The sequence below is a fragment of the Pteropus medius genome, unplaced genomic scaffold, assembly GCF_902729225.1.
Source record: "Pteropus medius unplaced genomic scaffold, Ma_sr-lr_union100, whole genome shotgun sequence".
In the NCBI taxonomy this organism is placed as follows: domain Eukaryota; kingdom Metazoa; phylum Chordata; class Mammalia; order Chiroptera; family Pteropodidae; genus Pteropus; species Pteropus medius.
The window spans coordinates 29,002,477-29,027,470 of NW_024350319.1; positions in this window are offsets into that span (position 1 = coordinate 29,002,477).

A 24,994-nucleotide genomic window follows, 5' to 3' on the forward strand; every position below is an offset into this window, starting at 1 on the left:
TAGAAAATGTTCCATGTGCTCTTGAAAATAATGTATATTCTGCTGCTTTGGGTGAAACGTTCCAAAAATATCAATTAAATCCATCTGATCTAATGTGACCTTTAAGGCCACAGTTTCCATTTTGCTGATTTTCTTTTTGAATGATTTATGCCTTGATTTCAACAGGGTGTTAAATTGCTATACTATTATTGAAAAGAAATTTTAATTTTATTGTAGGAATCTATGTTATATATTAATAATAAATATAAACATAAAACTATATATAAATGTATATTATAAATATTTATTTTATAAGGAACATTTATGTATTTTGTATACATATGTACATGTTTATATTACATACAAATGAGTCTTTCCATAAAATAAATATAATTGACAGATACGTTATAAATATTTTCCTATGGACCAAATTGTGTATCCCCAAATCCACATGTTGTAACTCTAACCTCCAGTGTGATTGAATCTAGAGGTAACATCTTTAGGAGGTGTTTATGGTTAAATGAAGACATAAGTGTAGGGCTCTGATCAGATAGGATGATGGCCCTAAAAGGAGAGGGAGAGAAAGAGCTCTTTCTTTCTCCCTCTACAGTGTGATGAGGTAGTGAGAAGGCAGCCATCTGCAAGCTAGAGAGAGAGCTCTTCCCAAAAACCAAATAGGCTGGCATCTTGATCTGGGACCCCCCAGCCTCTAGAACTGTAATAAATAAATTTCTATTTTTCAAGCTACCCATTTCTATAGTATTTTGTTATGTCAGCTTGAGCAGACTAAGACATATATGGATGCATTAGACAATACTAGTAACAATGTTTAACATTTATTTAATGCTTACAAATACCCCAGGTGCTATTTTAAGCTAGATACATGCATAATTTTATATATTTTCACAAAAATTTTGTGTTTTATATTATTATCTAGTGTCATATACTATGTAATTATTTATATGTACACAGCGGATGCACAGAGGAGCCAGGATTTGAACTCGCACAAGATAGATAAGTTCGAGAGTAACTAACAATAAGGGGAAAAAGCAAAAAAAACCCATGAGCATAAATAAAGTATTTACCATAAAAAAAATACTTTTAAAACTCTGAAAAAAATGCATTGAAAAAATTGAGACATAGAGAAAGTACATCTTATGTATATTTTTAAAATCAGCCTTGGATGTCACCTTGCAAATTAAAAATTGATGGTTAGATGAATTTTTAAAGGGTAGGATTTTAAGTGTTTCCTTTTGAAATCTGTTTTACTAATTTCTTAACAACCTCCTTCAGTATTTTACTTAAAGGCATGTTCGTGCTTTTATAAGCTATTTCCTCCCATTTCAGCACAAATGCAAGTATTGAATATTAAATCAATGGAAAATATTATCCTGCTAAATACCATGGCTTCTATTTTTAGCATGTAGACAGATTTCTTTTGCATAATGCTCAACTGTGCACAACTTTCTTATCATTTGCTTTTCTTATTTTAAGAACACACTTTTAAACTCTACGAGTTCTTTTTTCCATTGTTTAAAAATATATTCACTATTTGAATAGCTCTTCTTCAATGAATTTTTCACTTTAAATACACAGACACACAAAACAGACACATACTGACCATTATCATAGAATTTATAATGTTGACGATCTATTTAGCGATCATATTATAGATAGACTAATAATATAATATAGTATATCACACATAAAAATTTCCAAAACATTGATTATATAGCCAGCCCTGAGATATTTACACTGATAGTGGAATAAATTAATTAATTTAATATGCTGAACAAATTTTAGAAGGTTTAAAAGTCTGGATTTTTTGATATTATGAAATATACCTGATTTGAATTCACAGCTACCAGTTATTAATTGAGACCTAAATAGGTTAAGAAAAATAAAAAAAAATTCACCTATAAAGAATAGATATATTCATTTTTAAACTGAAAATTAAAATACTTTTTGTTACTATGAAAAAGCATATCAGCTAGGATTGATTTTAGCTACTTATGAAGAACACTCAAAATAAAAGTGTAGAGACAGAGAGTAATAGAGTAATCAGGGGGGATAGTTTTATAAACTATATAAATGTCTAATCAATGTACTGTATACTTGAAATTAATAATAAAATAAAATGCTAAAAAACACAGAAAGCACCAATCAAAAAAAGAAAACACAGAAAGCACCAATCAAAAAAACTGACAAATTGGACACCAACGAAATTTTAAAACTTCTGCTTATCGAAGTTCATCATTAAGAAAATAAACAGGTAAATCACAGATTAGAAGAAGATATTCACATGTATCTGACAAATGAATATTATAGAGGGAGCCAGGTTTTTTGAAATAGGCAAATGATTTGCAGGGATATAAACAAATCAAAACCACAAGATATCAGTATACTTTCACTAATGTAGTTAAAAAATGTCAATGGTATTGAGTGTCTAACCATTAGAACCTCCGACATTGCTGGTAGGAATAGAAAATAGTACAACCACTTTGGAAAACTAGCAGTATTTTTTTTTTTTTAAATAAAACATATTTACCCTACAGGCAGCAGTTTGTACTCCTACATATTTGTCCAATGGGATGAAAACACATGTCTACTTAAATTTTTAGATAAGAGGTATCCATAGTAATTTTCTACACTAGAAACCAAAACTAGAAACAATGTTCATTAATAGGAGAATGGTTAACTAGCTGTGGTTCAATGAAATAATTCAGCAATAACAAGAAGTCTAATATTGATACTCTTAACAGCATGGATGCATCTCAAAACCATTAATCTGAGTGAAGACCAGATATAAAAGAATGCACAATGCATAGCTCTATTTATATTAAATTATAGAATCTGTAAAGTTAATCTACAGTGATAGAAATCAAATTAGTAATTGCTTCTGGTGGAGATGGGGGAAATGATTGGGAAGGAGCAAATGGAAACTTTCTTGGTTCATGGAAAAGTCTTGAGGGCAGTGTGGGTTACCTAAATGTATGAATTTACCAAAAACTGATCAAACTATTCACTTATGATCTCTGCATATAAATTATATCTCAATAAAAATTATTCAAGAAAAGACAGATTCTCTCCCCCCGTCCCCTCCCACCGCCCTCTGAGACAGAGTTTAGTGTGTACAGGCTGTTTATTTGGGAGTTCCTTTCATATATACTCCTGTGGAAAAGAAAAGCCAAAGGCAGGATTGAGCAGTGGGAATATTTGAATGTAGCTCAGGCCAACAGCATCAATTGATTTCACTGGGAGCTCTCAAGTTGATATCTTATCAGATTTGTCCCGGTTAGGTCAAAGCAGTCAGACGTTTATATATCTGCTCCAATCAGTCATGGAATGCGGGACATCCCTGGAGGGGTGTGACCTCAGATGAGCTGAAGCTGTGAAGCTGATGAAATCCCTGAAAATGCCAACAGCTAAAGGCATCTGCCGACAGCATTCCCAATACTGAGGACAAGTCTTTCTTTGAACAGAGATCTAGAACGTACATCAAGGCATACCCATGTCTACCACATTTTTAGCAAATAAAAAACAGGACACCTAATAATTTTTGGTGTTAGTATTTCATAGAACATGCACATACATACTTATACTAAAAAAAAAAAAAGTTTGCTGTTTATCTTAAATTCAAATTTAACTAATTGTTCTGTATTTTATCTGGCTATCCTAATCACAGTCAACTCTTGTGCTTCTCATATCAGCAGCTCCTCCAGGATTCCAGGGCAGGGCTCTCTTCTAGAGGGGATCATATTGGAGGACCGTAGTGGGAAGAACTATAGCTTGTACTGCAGCTGGTCTCATACAGGAACTGGTACTTATCTCCCATCACCATCCATCTAGATTCCCTTTACCTTCATCTACAACCTCTGCTGGTCTGATCCATTTACATATATAATCCAGACCTGACCCTCACCCTGAGAAGGCTGAGCCACTAGTCAGTCACCAAGCTCTTCTCAGGTTGGGGATGTTGAACATGGCCATTTATCATCACTGCAGACAAGAGAATAACAAGCACCTAACTAGATCACCTGATTGCCAAACATGTTCTCCTCACTCCGACTGAGTAACAGCAGCACTAACTCTTCCTGATAACCAGAGCCAATAACTCCTGCAAAATGATAACTCCTCTTCCTGCCTACTGGTCCCTGGACATAAAAAAAATCCTGAAGTCTCATGTGGCAGCCATAAGTTAGAGTTCAATGATTCTCTTGCTATGGCCCCTGGTGAAAGTGTTCTCTACAGGGAGATTAGGACAAGTAACCATGCAGAACTTATAGTTGCTACAAGCAGCACAAATTCTTCAAATAGGCCATTGGAAATTAGAGTAAGCATGTTTAGTGCCATATAAAGATCTTTGATCCATGGCAGGCACTGTGCCCTGAAGAATGGTGCCCCATTCCTGTAAGATACCAACTCCAAACTAGTGCTTCAGGTGTGCCTCCAGCAGGCCATTCCAATGCTCTGAAAGGTGCTGCATGGTGCAGTATGTGATACAACTAGTGGATTCCATGGTCATCATTGTCTTTTGCAATAAAGTAGATCCCCTTGTCTGATGCAATGTTATGTAGGATCCTATGCCAGAAATCAAATTCTTCATAAACTCTCAGATATTGGTAATGACTAAAGCTCTGCAGGTAGGAAAGGCAAATTGTACTCAAAAAAGGTAATAATTCCTCCCAGAACAAATTGCTGGCCTTTCCAGAAAGAAGAGGCCTAATGTAGAATGTTACCATGTTGGAAGATCAAAGTTGATCTCTGCTGCTGTAAATTTGGACATTCAGCAGTTGCATTAGCTAATTCAGCTTTGGTAAGTCAGACCTCATGTTGTTGGGCTCCAAAACAGCCTCTAATATTGCCAAAATGACTTTATTCATATGCCCATTGTATGGCACTGGAGTTAGCCAATAACGGAGTTGGGCTCATACCAACTGGCCAAGTCCTGTTGCCTACTTGATTTGGTCTACTTGCTCTACTTGTTTAGTGCTTCATCCATGGTATGTGTTCTCTTGCAAGAATAACATGTAATACAAAAATCTTCATATTTTTTCATATATCCATGTATATGCTCCAGTTATCTTTTAATCTCAATTTTCTGATCTGTCTTCTTTCAGTCCTCTGACCACTGGCCAGGCCATCTGTCTTTGCGCATGAGTCAACACATCTTCTGATCTTGGGCCATACATGTGCACTGTGCAAAGCTCTACCTATCAGGAGGATTTTTCTCTTGCCATGGTCTTTCGAGGCCACCCCCAAAGGAGATTATTGTGCTGCTATCCATTTTTTACTTGTATCCAGAAACCCAGCCAACCTAGCGTAGGAATTTTTCTTCTCCATCCGCTGATTATAAGAGATCTCCCAAATGGCTGTAGATGTGAGAGCCAAGGAAGGGGATCAGACGAGAGTTGTAGATGATGTGGGTGTCTGAGCTATTTGCTCATGTGCCTTGTTTGTGTCATCATGACCTACTCATTTCAATCTAGATTTAGCACTTCCACCTTCTGGTACATTGGTACTGGTCTTGCCTGACCTTATGGCTTGATAGATCTTATAAGCCTCATGATGACAGTTCTCGATGAATGACTACTTGATTTCTCATGTTCGGATACTCTTTAGCTTTCAGCGCTCATATGTTTTTCACAAACTGTCTTTCAAACGGCATGTAATTATCCACTGTATATGGCCTGACTTTGTTCCAAACTCCAGGAACCTTTTGTGATTCTCCAACTGGCCTTCTCATAGACTCAACAGAACATCTCTCAACGTCACTCTCAATATCTATCATAGGGCCTGATTGTTACAAGTATTTTTAGTGTTTTATTTTTTCCACATTAGTTCCTCCTGTTAGGTTCTTAGTGTCAGGCATTGTATTTGAAAAATTGTTGGTAGAAATAATGTGGATCCTAAAATTGCTGTCTTCCTCCAGAGAGGATTAAATTGTACTACCTCTAGTCTCCTAGAGGCACAGGCACACTGGGATCACCTTAACCCAGTTTCAGTGATTAAGATCATTCAAAGCTAAACTGCAATTCTCTGCAAAGACCTTTCTGATACAAACCTCTCCCACCGTAAAATACATACACATTTCACTGAGATCTTGCTAGTAAATAAAACTCATTGCACTATTTATATAATTATCTAAAATATTCATTTTATCCATTTTATATATTCACTACAAACAAAATACCTAAAAAAAAATAAATGCAACATCATATTTGTAACTCTTAATAGAATAGGAAGGAATTGAGGGGAATCTTAATATGCTTCAATAAGAATAATATGAACACCTTTAAATTTTATTGCCCTTAAATTTAGTGATGAAACATGAGAATTGTAATATGACTATCTCATTTATCACATGTACTGAGAAGTATAAATCAATAACCAATAATAATAGCAATCTTTAAAAGTCACTATTCCAAGATAAATTCTGCTTTTCTGCAAAATGATAGCCTTTTGTCTATAAACTTCATATGCATCTGAAATTGATCAGTACTGTCTGATAAAATGTAAATATTAAATAACTTTTAGCACAGTTCTATCAAGCTTTGAGGCTAATGCTTTAAAATGTTATCATACTCTTCTTATTAAAATAGTGGAAAAATCATATAAATTGTTACGTCTTTCATTTAAATTCTGCATGGCTGACAGTCACATGCAGTTATTTAAGGAGGCCTCACTATAACCTCTGTCTGCTGACATATATACTGAAACTAATGGAATTACGTCACCTCTCAGGATCTCAATTTCCTCACCTTTACATGTTGATATTTAGATTCAATGGTACACAAAAGCTTATATACAGACCTATGGCTGACTAGCTGTAAATTCTGATTAAAAATTCAGCCTGAAATATCTGCCCTAGACGTGCTGAGCGAGGGTCTCAATGATTGCAGTTTAGGAAGTTTTCTGGTGATTTCTGTTGTGCAGCCAAGTTAGAAAATCACTAGACTGAATGAGCTTTGAGGCCTCTCTCACAGCTTTAACAGTGATTCTATATTTTATCTTAGCTAAAGAATCTTATGTCAAAATCAATTTTCACGTTTTTGCAAGATATTTGGTTTATTCCCACACATACATTATGTTGTGAGCAAGTTCAATTATGTTAGAAAAGATTGAATTCACATAAGCAATGGGTTTAGGATTTCAAAGAAGGCAGTTTTTTATTAAATTCATTGGGATGACATTGGTTAATAAAATTATATAGGTTTCAAGTTTACAGTTCAATAATACGTCATATGTATATTGCATTATGAGTTTACCACATAAAAAATCTCCTTCCATCATCGTATAGTTGACCCCCTTTACCCTTATATAAGGAAGGCAGTTTTTATTATTGTTACTCTCTCTCTCTCTTTCTTCCCTTATTGCCTTCATATCAGCACAGTAATCTAGTAACTTAATCATAGCTACTTAGTAAAGATTTACTGACTAGATATAATTAACTTCCAGGTAAATACAGAGTGCAAACATAGCTTTACCTGTGCATAACACAAATATCACAAAACTTATAGAAAATTCATAAAAATGAAACTTGGTAACAGAATGAACATTTCTAATGTTTTCATGGATTCTGCTACACATCCTTATCTTTCTAATCTGCTTTGGCACATAGACTTTCATGAAAGTAAAATGAAATGGAAAGACTAGAAAGGAAGACTAATGGTTCCAACTCAGATCTGACACTAATTGGTCATATGACCTACAATGAGCTATTTCGCTGTCAGAGACTCATTTTCTTCATCTATAAAATGAGGAAAATATTTCCCATCAGAATTGCTATGATTAATAAAAGAGACAATACACAAAAAATGTTAAAGATAACATTTGGCATATATGAAAGTTCTCAAAACTAGCTGCCTTACCTTCTTCACTAATTTTAATGAGGATCTAATAAGGTTGTACATTAAAATTCTTTTTAACTATGGAGTATTATTATTAACTTGGTAAGAAAACTACCTTTTTTCAGGTTTTTCCAATAAGAAAATATGAAAGATAGATAATATTTATAATATCAAGCTATTATTTCCATTCGTTCTATTAAAATGTATCATGCTGAATGGGCATTAGTCACTTCAGGTTGCAATACATGAAAACATTCTTATCTTGGAGGATCCTAAAAGAAAGATGGCATGATTGTCCATGATCAAAATGGACAGTGGTGATAATCAGAGAAAATTTCCTATTTGAGGGCCATGGCTATGCCTTTGGTTCTGGTCATAAACGTCAGATATCCTAGTCAATCCAGACTTCTTGAGTTGAAATTCAGGCTTTGCCATTTACTAGCTGTACTAACTTGAGCAAGCTACTTAAATTATTAGAGATGAAACATGAGAATATCACCATCTACGCCTAGGGTGTAATTGATGACGTGAATTCTGTCATTTCTTGAAGAGTCAAGTTCATGCTGTATTCTATGCAGCAGTTGGGGGAAATTTCACTCTTCTCAACATATTGATGTAATTTTTCACACGAGCTACAAAGCAGCATTGTTTGTGCCCAGAGTTCCATACATTATCTCAAGAAACCTAAAAAGTTACCTAACTTTTTCTTCCATAGAATCTCAAAACCAATCCATTAGGTAATAAAAAGGAACCGAGTATACTACATGCTATACAACATGGAAAAACCTCAAAAACATTATGCTTGATGAAAGAAATCAAATAGAAAAGACCACATATTTTATGATTTCACTTACATGAAATATTCAGAAAAGGCAAAGTAGTGATTGCCTAGGCCTGGAGATTGGAATGGGGAGTGACTGTAAATGGGTACAAAGTTTCTTTTTGAAATAATACATATGTTTCAAAATTAGATTGTAATGATGGTTGTACAATTCTGAAAATATAAATAAATCATTTAATTATTCTTAAAATAGGTGAATGTTATTGTATGTAAGTTATACCTCAATAAAGCTGTTAAAAACAGAAGAATTCCAAGGAGTGTATTTAGTCAAGCACCCATGGAAAAATACAACAGTGGCAATAGTAAGTAACCTTCAATTACCTATATAAATTGAGTTCAAAGACCAACAACAGTCTGAGTTGCAGAGCAAGAAAGACCAATTTGTGAGTACATGGGACACTCAGAAACAATTTTAGGTGCACACTGATGACACTGATGGAGTTGTATGTCTTGAGCAAGCATGTAGATTAGAGAACAAGAAATTTTATTGACTCTAATTTTGTGAAATTCATTTGATTTTTTTCAGCCTATCTTCTTCTCTAACATATGTGTAAAGCTATAAAATTCCCTTCTAAGAAATGTTTAATGGTATCCCATGTTTTTACATGTCATACCTTTATTATCAATTATCATTTAGTTCCAGATACTTTTTCATTGTCATGTTATTTTCTAATATCCCACTGGCCAAAGCGAGTCACAGGGCTAAGATCATTAGAGTAGGGAAGTAGACTCTTCCCATAGAAGTTAAAGGGTATAAGTGAATATTTTCTAAACAAAATCTAATTGACCACATTTCTGAATGGCTAATGTAGATGAAATTCCTGGTGGAAGAAAAGGAGTATGCCAAACTACGGTGTTTTTGGAAATTATAATCAGTTCAGAAAGCTGAAAATGTCTAGAAGAATGGTGGTAGAAGTAGGCAAGCTCATTTTGCTCTTTCAAGCACACTGACTCCATTGATAACAATTGCTTTTCATCTATGTTCTCAGGGAATTGAAAGTAAAACCATATAGTGAATATCTTTGTAAAATCTGAACAATAAACTGGCATGTTGTCTAAGAATTTTTAAGAGAATTCACCATGTCATATTAAAGCATAGCAGATAAAATAATTTTTGAAATACTTTTTTCATTTGTATTATTTTTAAGTGCAATATCCAGTTTTTTTTTTATAAACCTCACTGATGTAAAGAATTGAATTTCTTACAAAGCACCTTTAGTGCTTTCTACATATAAGCACGGCAGACTTGTTTCAAATATCTGAAAGAATAATCCAGAATATAGTTAAGGTTTTTCAAAGATACTTTATAGGTGTAATCTCACATTGTATTTCACTATAATGTGCTATTCTTAAAGAAGCACTCAAAAAGAATTTTTAAGTTTTTTGTTAACAATAGTTTGTCATGGCAAATATGACAAAAAGAAAATTTGTAAATGCAATAAACATGAAATAAGCAAGAACTTTTTAGTGTGGTTTCCCTCTGAATTTTAGAAATTCTTAAGTTTCAAGGAGGACTTTAATTTCTTTTAAATTAAAAGAGAAGACACAAAACACCCTTAATAAAAACAAACAAACAAAAATTGCTAATATCTTGTTAGGTTTCTTTTTCTCTAAAACCAGTTAATTCAAATATCTCCAAATCCTGTAGAGTGTTTGACTCCACTTCAAATTTTGGCCCTTCTGTGTTTTTATTCATTAGTTAAACAAATTTTGAACAATCTTTCTGAGCAAAAATTTCTGCAGTAATTCAGAGGTGTAATTCTAGATAGTTTTTATTTAACTTTGGAACATATTTCTTTGCTCATCTTAAAACATATTTTAAGTCTGGGCTAATGCTAACTTACTCACAACCTTTTTACAAAATAAATGCAGGTGCTTCTTCTTCCAGAAATACAGTCTGATTTAAGTACTAACTTCTCTGCTCATTTGGGTACAGTAAACAATCTGAACAACTGTATGCTATGGTCTTTTGTGAAAGATTCATTTTTTTATTCGATCAGTTAGTTATATTTAATACTAATCTCAAGTAATCTACTTTATCTGCTTATTAACAAAAAGAGATTTCAGTGCTAAAGTTTTCTATATTAATCATAAAGTGATGAGTTAAGTTTTGAATGACATTTTGAAATAAAAATTTATTAAATCAATATAAAATGAGCATTTGATAAAATTCAGAACAGAAAATAAATGTATATGTATACTGAGGAAGAAATCATTAATATATGCTCAATAGGAGGATTTTTCATATATTAAGTTTAAATTTGATGAGTTAATGTAAATCTCTGGACTGTGAGCCTGGGTGTGGCCAATCTCCACTTCGCTACAGAGTTCTACTACCTTATTCCAGTCACTTTATCTCCTAGACTTAAGTTTCCTAATCTATAAAATGAGAATGTTTGATGTGACGACTTTTGTATATATCTTCTATTTCTCATATTCTTTGATTTTTATCAAATTACATATTTTGGACCCAGGAAATTTCTCATTGTAACAGTAGAAAATCAACCAACTATGACTAACAACTAGCAAACTTGTTTGTAATCCTACTTATTTTCCAACTTAAGGAGAAAATAGCACTTGCATAGATCAGGAAGTTAGAAAGGTGATTTTATTTTCTAAAATGGTATAAAATCATGAAGGAAAGATATGCATATTCCTTCCAAGAAAAAAACAGGGTGTTTTCTGGTTATGGTTATTTCAGGTAGAAACTTCCTGTTTTCAAATTACTAAAAATGTGATTATTATGTGAGCAATGACGTTTGCAAGGGATGTATAAAAGAAACTGCATTTTAACATATAAATTCTTTGGTGTAATAAAGATTAACTTACAATCAACTTTTAAAAATAAAAAGATTAAGGTATTTTGGTGTTATATTTGGAGAATGAATAGTAAAATAGTTATATAACTCTAATGAATAATTTGAGCATTTAAATAATTTCATTGTATTCACATAGATTGTCATATGCCACTTTATTCATTCAGTTTATGATTATAATTCAGCTTTTTATTCTGGTTACAAGGAATATGTACAATAAATAATTGAACCAAATTCCAAATTTGTATATAAGTAAAATTGCTCTAATACTTTAATTTTGTATTGATTATAGGCAAAAGGCAAGAGGCAAAATCAAAGTGCTTATATTATTTGTGTCTGCTGTCAATAATAATTGCCTCTCATTCAAGTACCAACCAGGCCTGACCCTTCTTAGCTTCCAAGATCAAGAGAAATCAGGTGCATTTGCAGTGGTATGACCATAGGTAATATATAGATGATGTATTATTGAATCGTACACTTAAAACTTATATAATTTCATTAAACAATGGCATCTGATAAATTTAATTAAAAATAAGTAATTGCCCTTGAACATTCTTTATTCTTTATCTAACTTAAGTATCTCAACTACCTAAATGCCCAGAAACTTCATCAAATGGAACACCAAGAAAATACTAACTCTCAGAAAAAGAAAGAGGTCATATTCTCTTTTAGTAGATAAAAGGCCTGTCCTCCTTTTTCTACTAAATTTAAAAGTATCTCTCATTCCTTCATTCACTCACTTATGCACAAAGTGTATTGAAAACTGGTGAAAATTGATACATGCTCACCCATTTCCTTCTCCTCTGGCTATGTAGCTATGCCACATCTCCCATTCTCCTTTAGGTATCACCATATGACTGAGCTCCAGGGCATTGGACATGGACAGAAATGACAGTCTCCACTTCAAGGCTTAGAAAATCAAAACCCTCCACATATGATTTATTTATTTTTTGTTCTCAACCTTAGGGCCAACTAGAGAGGAATCTGCAGAACTAGAGAAAGCAGGAGCCTGAAGTTTTATGGCAAATGTTCTCTGAAGAATCATGTGGAGGGAAGGTCTCTATCTGAACATTTATGTGAGATGGAATTTAATGCCTATTTTGCTTTGAACGAAAAAGGTTAATTGATTCATTGATTTATTGTTTGAGTACTTCCGTGTGCCCATACTATGGTATAAGGAAATGTCAGAAAACCAGGCCAATTAGGTATGTTGTGAAAACATTAAAGAATCTTTATCTATGGGGAACTATCAAAGGTTTTTAAGCAGGGAAATAATGGATTCGTTTATAATTTTAAAAGATGGCCTTTGCAAATGAGACAATATATATTAAGGAATAAGACTTTAGTTGTTTTCCTCTCTAAGTCCTATGAGACTAAAAGGTATGCCTGTTTTCTTGAGTCAGAAATTTTGATATCCTTACATCTGTTGAACTTGTAGATGAAAATTTACACTTCATGTATTTTCTAAAGCATAAATCAACTCATGTTACTCTCCTGCTTTCAATCTTCCAAAGGCTTCTCAAGACCCTTAGAACAAAATCAAATAAAAATCTAGAAGGTTTCATGAATCCAATTCTTATCACCTCTCTGAGCTCACATTCTTCTTCCCAACCTTCTGCACATGTGCACCAAGCAGAAATCATAGTTCATCCTTAAAACACTGAGCATATTTCTGTCCCAGGAATATTGTACTTATTTCTTCCTCCAGAAATGCTCATCCCTATTGATCTATTATTTAGGATACAGTTTTAACTGCTGTAATAAAGACCAAAAAATAACAATGTCTTAAGAAAAAAAGTTATTAAATTTCTCTTCATATAAATATACAGATAGAAATTTGGAGTAAGTATACAACTCTACAGTCAACAAAGATCCATGCTTCTTCTATCATGTTGCCCTTCTATCCAAAAATAGTTTCCATCCACCTGTCCAAAATGACGTTCCAGTTCACAACGTCATATCTGCTCATAAAGAAGGCACACACTTTCATTTTAGCACATGACACAATAGAAAAAATATTTCTATTTGCAGTCCATTGACCTGTCCTTTCTCAGATGATACATTTAACAACTTAGAGATCAATTGATCAAATCTTTGGGGGAAATAAAGCATTTGCCTAACTAAAAATTCTACTATTGTGAATTTAGATGTAAAAAGAATATTGGGAACTAATTAGTAATCTCTTTCAGAGTCCATTCTTTTAGTAATATTCACCCTGCTTTCAGCAGGTAAAATAGACTTGCCTTATTCCCAGGGAGGTTACTTCCCAAATCCAGTACATTTAGTTCATCCACCACAAAGTCCAGGCTCTCTGGTTTATGATCATTTTTTCCCACCATTTCTGGATGTGGCTGCCCATGGTTTGATGAGGAGTATTTTTAAAGGCTATTTATTTACATTTCACTCCCAGATAATTAACATGTAATGGTGGAGCTGGAACGAGGTAACAATATTAAAAGCTTCTGTTTGGGAAAAGGAGCATGGAAAATATCCCTATTCACTGGTCCATAGAAGTTATCAATTCCTGCTCTTTAAAAAGCACAGACTTCACACCTAGTTATGGAGTAGTTCTTTGGATAGTTTCTTTGGTACTCTCTAGTTCTACTTGCTGAGAGAATTTCCTTGTTACTGTCTTCTATGGCCTCTAGCTCTGCATCCAGGGAGTTCTTCATTGTTAAGTGTCTTTTATGGTAACTTCTGTAATGGGCTTAGGAGAGTATGTCCATCATGTTATTTAAAGAAAAATGTGTAGATGTCAATGAATTAATTGCCAAGAATAAAGTCTAGAGTAGAGAAACTCAAAACTCATTTGAAAACGTAAAAAGAATTTAAAAGAAAGTATACAGTGATAATAAAGATAGAAGCTGAAATTAAGGAAATAAAACCAAAAAGTGTAGAAAGGATAAATTTAAATTAGGAGATTTAACTTTGGGTGGTAAAGACACAATGCAATATACATACGATGTGTTATTGAATTGTACATTTGAAACCTATATAATTTTATTAACCAATATCACCCCAATAAATTTAATTTAAAAAGTAATAGCTACTAACAAAAAGTTCTAAATTATACTTAATTTTGTTTAAGAAATCAAGAGTTTCTTATTTTTACTTTTGAGAAGACCAATGAAATAGGCCAATCAAGTGTTAAAAATTGAGAGAGCAAAATAGACGGGTATAGGAATAAGAAAGAAAACACAATCACAGATAAAGATAAAATTATAAATATTACATAAAAATATATAGTAACAATTTTCAAATTTAAGCACTTCATTTTCTTGTGAAAAATTCTATATATACAAATATATAAGTTGTTACTCAAAATGACAGTGTCCTGTCTAAAATAACACTCAACTCTATGCCCCTTCCTGGCTTTATTTTACTTCATGGTACTTGTCATTACCAGATATTGTGTTATATATGTATTAGTTTATCTATTTATTTATTGTCTTTTCATACACAAATTTAAGCTGCTTGAAGGCTGACTTGCTCACCAGTTCATCTGTCTTGCTCTCTTCATCTGTCTTACCTACCAGTTTTTCTAGTGATTAAACCAATGTCGAACATAGACTAAGCATACAGTGAAGTACTTATTAAATCAATAAAAACATATCTTTTGTTTTCTCATGCATTTTTTTAAAAATCTATGTTCTTTCCCACCAAATGGCACATTGTAAGAAATATTTCACAAATAATGTAAAAGCCTTGGTTTTGCAAAGATAACCTCCAAAGGGATAAGAAAGAAAATTAGTGATAGATTTCTTCAGTTCCCAAAGAGAGGTTAAAATCATATTTTACTTGAATTTTTCTTCCCTTATATAACATAAGTGCACTTTTCAATACAGGCTAAAGCAAGCTGCTACTCACTCCGGATTAGAGAGTTGGGTTTAAGGGAGGAACATCATTCAATGAGAAAAGAAGTATTGTAGGGTTCATTTCATCCCAGCTAAAAATAGAACTATTATTAAATTCTCATAGAAAGCATAGTTTTAATAAGAATTCTACAAACATTACATTCCAGAAAAATTAAAAGAATTTACCAGATATGGCCTTCACTATACAACATAACCGTTAATGCCCACTATTCATCATTCAAATGAGTTGTCTGTAATATTTTCTTTTGAAGAATTGTAGTATTTAACTTTCTGAAAAGGACATTACTTGAAAATGCAGCATAGGGGGTTCTTCCCTATTACGAAGTGTAAAATTTTCTTTCAGAACATCTGAAAATAGGATAAAGCAGGTAGACAACTTAATAGAGAATATTCACTATCCATTTATATAAAAAAGAAAAAAGAAAACAATTACTGTTCTTTCTAAATAAATGATAAAGAAGTTGGCTGCTTCAGGCAACATTCTCCAATTATAATCTCTCTAATCCAGTGATCCCCAACCCCTGGGCTACAGATTGGTACCGGTCCGTGGCCTGGTATGAACCAGGCCACACAGTAGGAAGTGAGCAGTGGGCTAGTGAGCAAAGCTTCTTCTGAATTTGCAGCAGCTCCCCAGCGCTAGCATCACTGCTTCAGCTCCACCTCAGATCATCAGGCATTAGATTCTCACAGGAACACCAGTCTCTGGTGCCAAAATCTGGGGACTATCGCTCTAATCTACCTCTCTAACCAAACATGTTCTAGTGCCTGGACAAGGTGAATAAGGCCTTGGTCACTTGGGATTTTGAAGGAGAGAGATAGTATAAAGAAGAGTCAAGGTAAGGTCAGCATGGACTTGAGCTGAGAATCAAAACCAACTCGATTCCAAAGAGAGCCTGGCTTGCATCTAGTCATAGTAATACTTGTCCCTTGGAGAATAAACTAATTTCCCCCAAAGAACTGAGGAGAAGCCAGATGAACAAGTCAAATTCTCTTTGTTATTGTCTCTGAAGAATACCAGCTTTTGAGAGATGAGGAAACAGACAGTGAACAAATAAATTGCTTGTTAATGAACTATTAACTCATAAAATAATAGGCCCTGTGTCTCTCACCATAACTGTCAATGAGGTTAAGTCACTCTGGCTATTAGACCAAAGACCCCAGAGACTCGAAAGTGATCCTACATCCAGAAAGAGACAAAACAAACTGATTCTTAAGTAAATCAAATTACTGGAATATGAATGTACTCTCTTAATGTCCTCTTCTTCATTCCCCACCCCCCTCAAAATTAGACATTTCAAGTTTAGCTCATAAAAATTTTTGGAAAAATGAAGTATATCTTAATTTCTATTCAATACTGCACTAGCAGACATAGCCAGTGTACTAAGATAAGCAAATTCAAGTATAAAGAATAGAAAAAAAAATGAAAAAAGAAATCTGAAAAATGAAAAAAGAGGGACCTAACATTAATTGCAGATGCATGAAAGTATTTTAGAAAATTCATAAGAATCTACAGCAAATTTTTAAAATACATATGTAAATTCAGCAAGATAGCTGGACTTGAGATCATTTAAAAAATAATTGAATATATTTCTATGTGTCATTATCAAACATTAGCAAAAAATTTATAGAATAGCATCACTTATATCAGCATCAAAAATTAAATATGTCCATAGAATGTACAATGTCAAGAGTGAACTTTTATGGACTTTAGATAGTAATGACATATCAATGTAGATTCATCATTTGTGACAAATGTACCAATCCGATAGGCCATGTTGATAATAGGGGAGGCTATGCCTGTATGGGTGTAGTGGGTATATGAGAACTCTCTATTTTCTGCACAGCTTCACTGTAAACCTAAAACTGCTCTAAAAATTAAATTCTACTTTTAAAAATCAAATACATAGAATAGGGTTTGTTCAATTGAATATCTATATAACAGATAATAATTGATTGTTTTCCTACTTCTCACATATACAAAAATTAATTCTAAGTGATGTGTACTTGTCAATATCTATATAACATAAGAAATTATCTTTTAAAATATAAGTAGGAAAGGCTTCTTAATAGGGAGGAAAAGCATTAACTATGAAGGAAAAGGTAAGTGTATCATGTAAATGACAAAGGACTTGCATCCAAAAAAATTTATGAAACTTACTAGACATTATAAAATATATAAAATATCTAGTAAAATACATTAAAAAACTGTAAAAGTCAATAAAAGTGAGACATTTCAAATAGGAAAATTATTAAGAAACTTGAAATACAATATACAATAGGCAATAAATACATAAGATTAGAAATCAGGGAAATTCAAATTAAACCTAAATGAGATACAATTGTACAAATGCCAGCATGGGTAAAATTGAAAAGATTCACAATATCAAGTATTGGCAAGGTTCTAAAGCAATAGGAACTTTCATGCTCTACTGGTAGGAATATAAATTGATAGAACCAATTTAGAAAACTGCTTGGCATTGTGTACTAAAGTTGAACACAGTAGTAATACACTACTAAATATAAACCTAGAAGAGATTCAAACACAGTGCATCAAGAGTCATATATGATTATGTTCATAACTGTATTTATGAGTCAAAAACTGAAAACAACTCAAATATTCATCAACAATAGAATAAATTTTAGTAAATGTATCAAGTGGAATGCTAGAGAATATAAAAATTAACAGAAATTTATTAACAAAGTTTTAAAAGAAGTCAAAAACAATAGAATGTTTCATTATGTGATTAAAATAGTATCTAATTTACATACATATTATATAATTCAGACAATATTATCTATTATTATACAATATTATATGGTTATAATGATTAAAATTATATATACTTCAAAGAAGGGCAAAAAACTCAAAGAAGCTAAATAGTGGTTCAATTTCAAGATAGAAAGGGAGCGCAATGGGAAAAAGCAATAGATGAATTCTGGGACTATGGTAATATTCTATTTCTTGATTTGGATGATAAAAAATAAGTGTGTTAGCTTTGGGATAATTCATCAAGCTACAAACATTTTACTGTACATCTTTCTGTATACTGTTGTACTTCGAGAAAATATTATTTAACGAGTATCATTACAATGCAGGATTTCAATATTTCTAAAAATCAGAGAGATCAGATAAACAAAATATATAAGAATAAAAAAGGATATAAATAAAATTTGATTTAATGCAAATATGAATAATGTTTTAAAATTTGACCAAAGATTTGTTCATGATGTAATCTTAACATTTTAATCTTACTATATATTTTATATTTAGAGTAATATATTTATAGATTAACAGATGTTATATACAAATATATACATATATACACATATATACATATAGATATATATACATATATACATATTACTATATGGAGACATGAATATAATTATTTATATTTATATATTTATATTTATATATAACAGATGTTATGTATAAATATATATACATATACATATGGAGAAAGAGAGAAATGAAATGTACAGAACTCAATATCAGAATCTATGGAGCATAGCCAAAAACCATATTCAAGCACAAATTTATAGATTTAAATTTGTTATTGAGAAGAAAGTCTAAAGTTAAGCAACTCAATATTCATTTTGAGGAATTGAAAGCGAAACAACAGAAAGTAAGCTGAGATAATAAGTATAAAGGCTAAAATTAAGATGAAATGTAATGCTCAATGAGTTTTTCAAAATTAGACAAAACTATTTTAAAGATTATATGAAATAATAAATGCTAAAAAGGGCAATAAATTATCAAACTAATAGTAAAGGGGGATTATGCTGACCAATTATTAAAATGATTATAATGCCTTAACAGTGTTAAAATTAATATAGTCAAAATTATGTGCTACTGGTGTGAAAATATACAAATAAATCAGTGAAACAACATAGAGATCCCAAAACACTACCCCAGAAATAGCATCTTAATAAACTGAGAAAGAAGATAGAATATTATTCAGTGGTGCTGGCAAATTGGCTTTTTCCATTGGACTTCCAAATAGCAGAAGAAAATAAAACAACAGCTTGATTAAAGACTTAAATGTAAGAAGAATTAAAATATAAGGAAACTTGAAGCTGTGTTTAAAATCTAATGTTTGAAAAGACTTATAACAAAGACAGGAAATGGCATTTTTGCAACTCGATACTAAAAAATCAAAAAGGAGACTGTATACAGTTAGGCAGGGATCTTCAAGATAGGCACCACTGGTACCATGAACTGGATACCCCTTTGTTATGGGAGTCTATCTTGTGCAATGTAGGATTTTTAACAGCATCCCTGGTCTTTACTCACTAGATGCCAATAGTACTTACCATCCCTCCTGTAAGTCATAACAGTTAAAACGTCTTCAGCCATTGCCAAATGTGTATCACTGTGATAAATCCATGTCATAGAATATTATCCGATCCCCACTAAAAGGCATTAGCTTATCTGGACATTTTCAGCTACTCAGAGGGATTATCACAGTGCAAAAGTATGAGAAAAGATTCAGCAAAATGTTTATAATATATTATTTTTGTATGAGAAAGAAAAAAAATCTCATGAATTGTTTTTATCCTTTATGTTTATATGTTTTAAAATACAAATAGTGGTAGCTGAAGGAAACTGGATTTGGGGTGATAATCACACAATAGAATATATATATATGTCAAATTATAATGTACACCTGAAAATTATATAATTATATTAACCAAAGTCACCCCAATAAACTTAATAAAAAATAATAATAAAATATAAATAGTAACTATTGAGTTCTTAGTTTTTAAAACATGTAGCATAAAATGAAAAGTCAAGTTGAAGTTTTGGGTTTTTTTAAGTTCAAAAAATTTGGTGTTTTTTTTAAGTTTAATTTTAAATAAATTGAGCAGAAGTTGAATGCTAAATTATGAGCTAGAATCTTTAATCACTCTTTGCCACTGAACCATCACAAATATTTGGCAATAAATATTTTATTTCTTAAGGTTTCTACAATGGTCCTAATGATATGAAATTGTGCTCCTTTAAAACAAAGGATATTTAACTACTAGGTGTATTGATACTTTTAAAGTTATTTTTATACACATATTCATCACTTAAAGAAAACATATGCTTTATCAACTCACAATTTTTATTTTGAATCAGAAACAGTGATTATCTGAGATTATCTTAAATATTTGTCAAAGTTCGATAGGAAGATATTAAAGCATTTACTAACGTTACCTGTGAACATGATGTTCTTAAATTAAATAATTGCTTAAAAGTGCTAACATTTTTAGTGTCTACCATATGTCATGATTTTTCTCAGATAATATAATTTTCAGATGGAAGAATTTAAATTAGTAAAGTTTAAATAATTTTCCCAAGAACACAAGTTTAGTAAGTAGAAAGATTGTGATTTCAACCTAGTTCTGTCTCATTCTAATGTATAAATCATTTTATTAAATCAAATCTAAGGGCAACAACCCAGATTCTTTGTTCTCACTCTATAGGAATGGAGCAAGACCCAACAAAAAGGCTTTTTAAAAAGAGAGGTTCCAAAATCCTCAGGAACCACTCACTGTAGTAGATATTAAAAAATGCCTTCCTAGCATCCATTTTTTCATTCCACCTTCCCCAAAGCCACTAATTTATTTTTAGAAAGTATATTAGTTTCCAATTGTTGCATAAAAAAAAAAAAAAAAATGACCACAGGAGTTCTCCAGAATGACAGAGAATTCCCAAAATTTACTACTCCATAAAGGTAATGGTTCGGAACAGCGTCAGAAATTGTCAGAATCTAATTTTAAAACTCTAGAAATTAAACAAAGCCTTGCAATAATCCAAGACCAAGAGAAAAAGGCTGAATTTCTGTAAGAACAGCAAGTTGTATGGTGTCTTAACTTGCTCTTTCATGACTCTGTCCTCAGTTCCACAATAGTCTTGAAAATCAGTAGATTCACACCAGGGTAGGTATAAAAGCCAAAAGACTAGCAGACAGTGGAGGGGTAAGAAATGGTTTGAGTCTTTATCCCCTACGAATTAGTCAAAAACAATGAAATGACAATGGATAGTTGCTCAAATTTACACAAAGAAATAAAGAATACCAGTAAAGGTTACCACATAGGTAAATATAAAATACAGTATAAATGTATTTTTGTTTGGAAATTTTTCCTTCTGCTATCTGATTTAAAAGATAAAGCCAGAATTATAAACCTGTGTTAATGGGCTTATAATGTGTAAAGAAGCAATTTGCATGCCAAGAATAGCACAAAAGAGTAAGATTGAGTAAGACGTCATTTTGCAGCAAAGTTTTTGTATACTGTTAAAATTAAGTTGGCACTAATGTGAGATAGATTGTTTTAAGTTACTATGTTAATTGTAATCCCTGACCAACCACTAAAAAAATTCTTAAAAATATGTAATAATAGAAACAGGAAAGTAAAGTAGAACACAAAATTATGAAGAATACAATGATTTCTTAGGTTCTTTTCTACAAGTTTTACAGTTTTATATTTTGCATTGAAAATTATGATCTATTTTGAGTTAATTTTTATACAAAGTGTAAGGTCTAGGTCAAGTTTAATTTTTTTGCCTATTGTCCAATTGCTCCAGCATCATTTGTTGAAAAGACTTTTCTTTCTTGAATGCTTTTGCTCCTTTGTCAAAAATTAGTTGGGCATATTTGCATGGGTATATTTCTCAATTTTCTATTCTATTTCATTACTTCATGAGTTCACTCCTCCACCAACACTACTCTGTCTTAATTACTATAGTTACATAGTAAGTCTTAAAATTGAGCAGTGGGATTCTTCCAACTTTATTCCTAAAATGGTTCTAGCTATTCCAGTTTCTTTGACTTCCCTAAAAATTTAAAGTGATCATCTATATCTACAGATAGTGACAGTTTTTAAGAAGTCTTTTCCTCATATGTTGGAGAGAGAAACTGTGGAGTATAATATATATATATATATATATATATATATATACATATATATATATATACATATATATATATGTATATATATATATATATATGTTTCAACATTGTGATGTAGAAAGTAGCATACATTAGAAAAGGCTCTAAAAAGGAGCCAATCAACTAAAGATTAAGAGCTAGTTTTGTCATTTATTAGCTATACGACATTGAGCAAATAATTTACCTCCTCTAGTTTTCACTGTCTTTATCTGGAAAGTGAGCAAGTTGTAGTAGGCTCATAGAAAAAATAGAGCTCTTTATAAAATGGAATCAGTTTAAATAATATTTCTGTTACTAAACAATCTTTCACAGCAATACTGTGATCTGCAACAAGATTCATTAAGCTTCTATCAAAATGCTGTGAAAATATCATGAAAGTAAATTAAATGTGCTGAAGAAAATAGATTGTGATTCAAAAATAAAGAACAGCAAGCTAGGCATGGAGGGAGGCAGATTATTCATTATTAGCATGATGAATATTTGCATAAGGCTACCTACTACTGCATTTTATTAAATTAAAAATGCCATCGATTGCAACAGCACCATCAACTTTTTGTTCCCTTAAGAAAAAAATGCTATTAATTATAAATGTTAAACGTCGCCCATTTTTTAGGTATTAAAATATGAAAACAATATACATCTTAGAATCAATAGAGAATACAATTCCTTCATGCCTTTAAACTTATAGAGAATTGGATAGATTGAAATCCTGGTTCTACTGTATATAAATAAGACATTTGGAAAGTTATTTGATCTTTCTAAGCCTCAGTTTGCCCATATGAAAAAGATGAAGATAATAAATGTAAACTTCTTCATAGAATAGTACAGATTAAGAAGTCAGTGCCTTCAGAATGCTTAACATCATTACTGACAGTGATATAACAAACAATAGCTAATTCACTGGTACTTTTAGGATTATTATTAGAAAGAATTAATATTATGAGGCCGTAGTGCATATTACCAATCTCTCTTATTTAAAGCAAATGTTGAAGGGTATAAAATTTAAGACTCTAGGGCCATGCTTTCTCTTTGCCTGGATTCAGGACTCCATGGATATCCATTTCCTGAAAATTTTTATTTTCTAATATCTCTCAGAAATCTAGCTATAGCCTTTAAAATATCCTAGGTAAATAATTTAACGACTTCATATTATATCTCCTTTCAATCTTTATTTGGAGTAATATTTAGCCCTCAATGAATACTGTGTACTTTTATATATTTTCTTTATCTTATTTGTACTTACTTTAAACTTTATACTAAATAAGAAGTAGCTATATAATTAGTCCATAATAGGTTTATCTATGTCAGCATTTCTCCAACACTGCTCTGACACTCCTCCACCTGATATAAATACGAATACAGATGCTGGGAGCATGCCGCTTTATCTGAATGGGATGAAATCCCAGAATCTTTTTTGAAAACTGGCCAAATGACTTTACTGCATAGATAACACTTGATTTAAGCTTCTGCCTGCCTCCCACCCCCACCCTCAGGGCACTCGCATGTAAAGTCTCCTGATCACCTGCATCAGAACCAGCTAGATTGATAAGAACCTTTCCAGGTCAAAGTGTTTGCTTCAGAGCATGTACAATAGTCTTACAATGATGTTAGTATTAGTTTTTGCTTACATATTGTTTGCATCCTCACTAGACTATAAGCTCTGTGAAGATAGGGACAATAATTGTTTTATTTCTAATGTTTTCTAGCACCTTTGTTCTAAGGAGGAAAAAGTACTGAACGGAGGTCAGAAATAGTAGTGCAGATTGTCCAGGAAACGTTTGTTCATAAGAAACTTCTTTTTTTCCTTACAAACAAATCTGTAACTTATCATCATATAATATATCTTATACAGTGAGATAAGACTTAATGTTAAATAAGACTGAGGAATGCTTGACTAAGAGAGAAGTCAAATCATTGACTACTTTTTAATTATTCCTCATGAAAATAGAGCTTAGCAGTTAAGACAATTGGCTTAAATTTAGACAGAACTGAATAAATTTGGGTCACTGCCTCTTACCTGCTGTGACCTTTAGTATTTTATTTAACCTATCTAAGCCTCACTTTATACATCCTTTTTAAAAAAGGCCTGCAAATGGTAATTCATAGATCTGTTTTTAAGAATTAAATGAAATTATGCATAAAAACAACTAAACATAGTATCTCGCACATGGTAAGCTTTCAAAAAAATGTTATCTTTTATGATTATCCATCTTAGAAATTAAAATATTTAACCACACTGAAATTAAGCATTTTGGCCTTTATCTTATTTTGATTATCCACATTACTCATTCTAATTGCCATCACAAATATAATTGAGTGATGAAGTTTCTGGGAAAGAGTTTAAAATGCTAAAGATTTATAAGATCACTTTTTTATGTTTTGTCATTTGAACAGTTTTTCTTGATTTACATACTATTAATAGCAGAAATTTTGAAGTCACTAATGACTGCTATTTGTCTAGGAAACAAGAGAATTAGCCAATCTGATAACAATTACTCTTATAAATAATGTTGTTCCTATAGGTATATATGTGCTACCATGTAAAAGAAAGAGAGAGGAAGGAAGGAAGGAAAGAAAGAAAAGGAAAGGAAAGGAAAGGAAAGGAAAGGAAAGGAAAGGAAAGGAAAGGAAAGGAAAGGAAAGGAAAGGAAAGGAAAGGAAAGGAAAGGAAAGGAAAGGAAAGGAAAGGAAAGGAAAG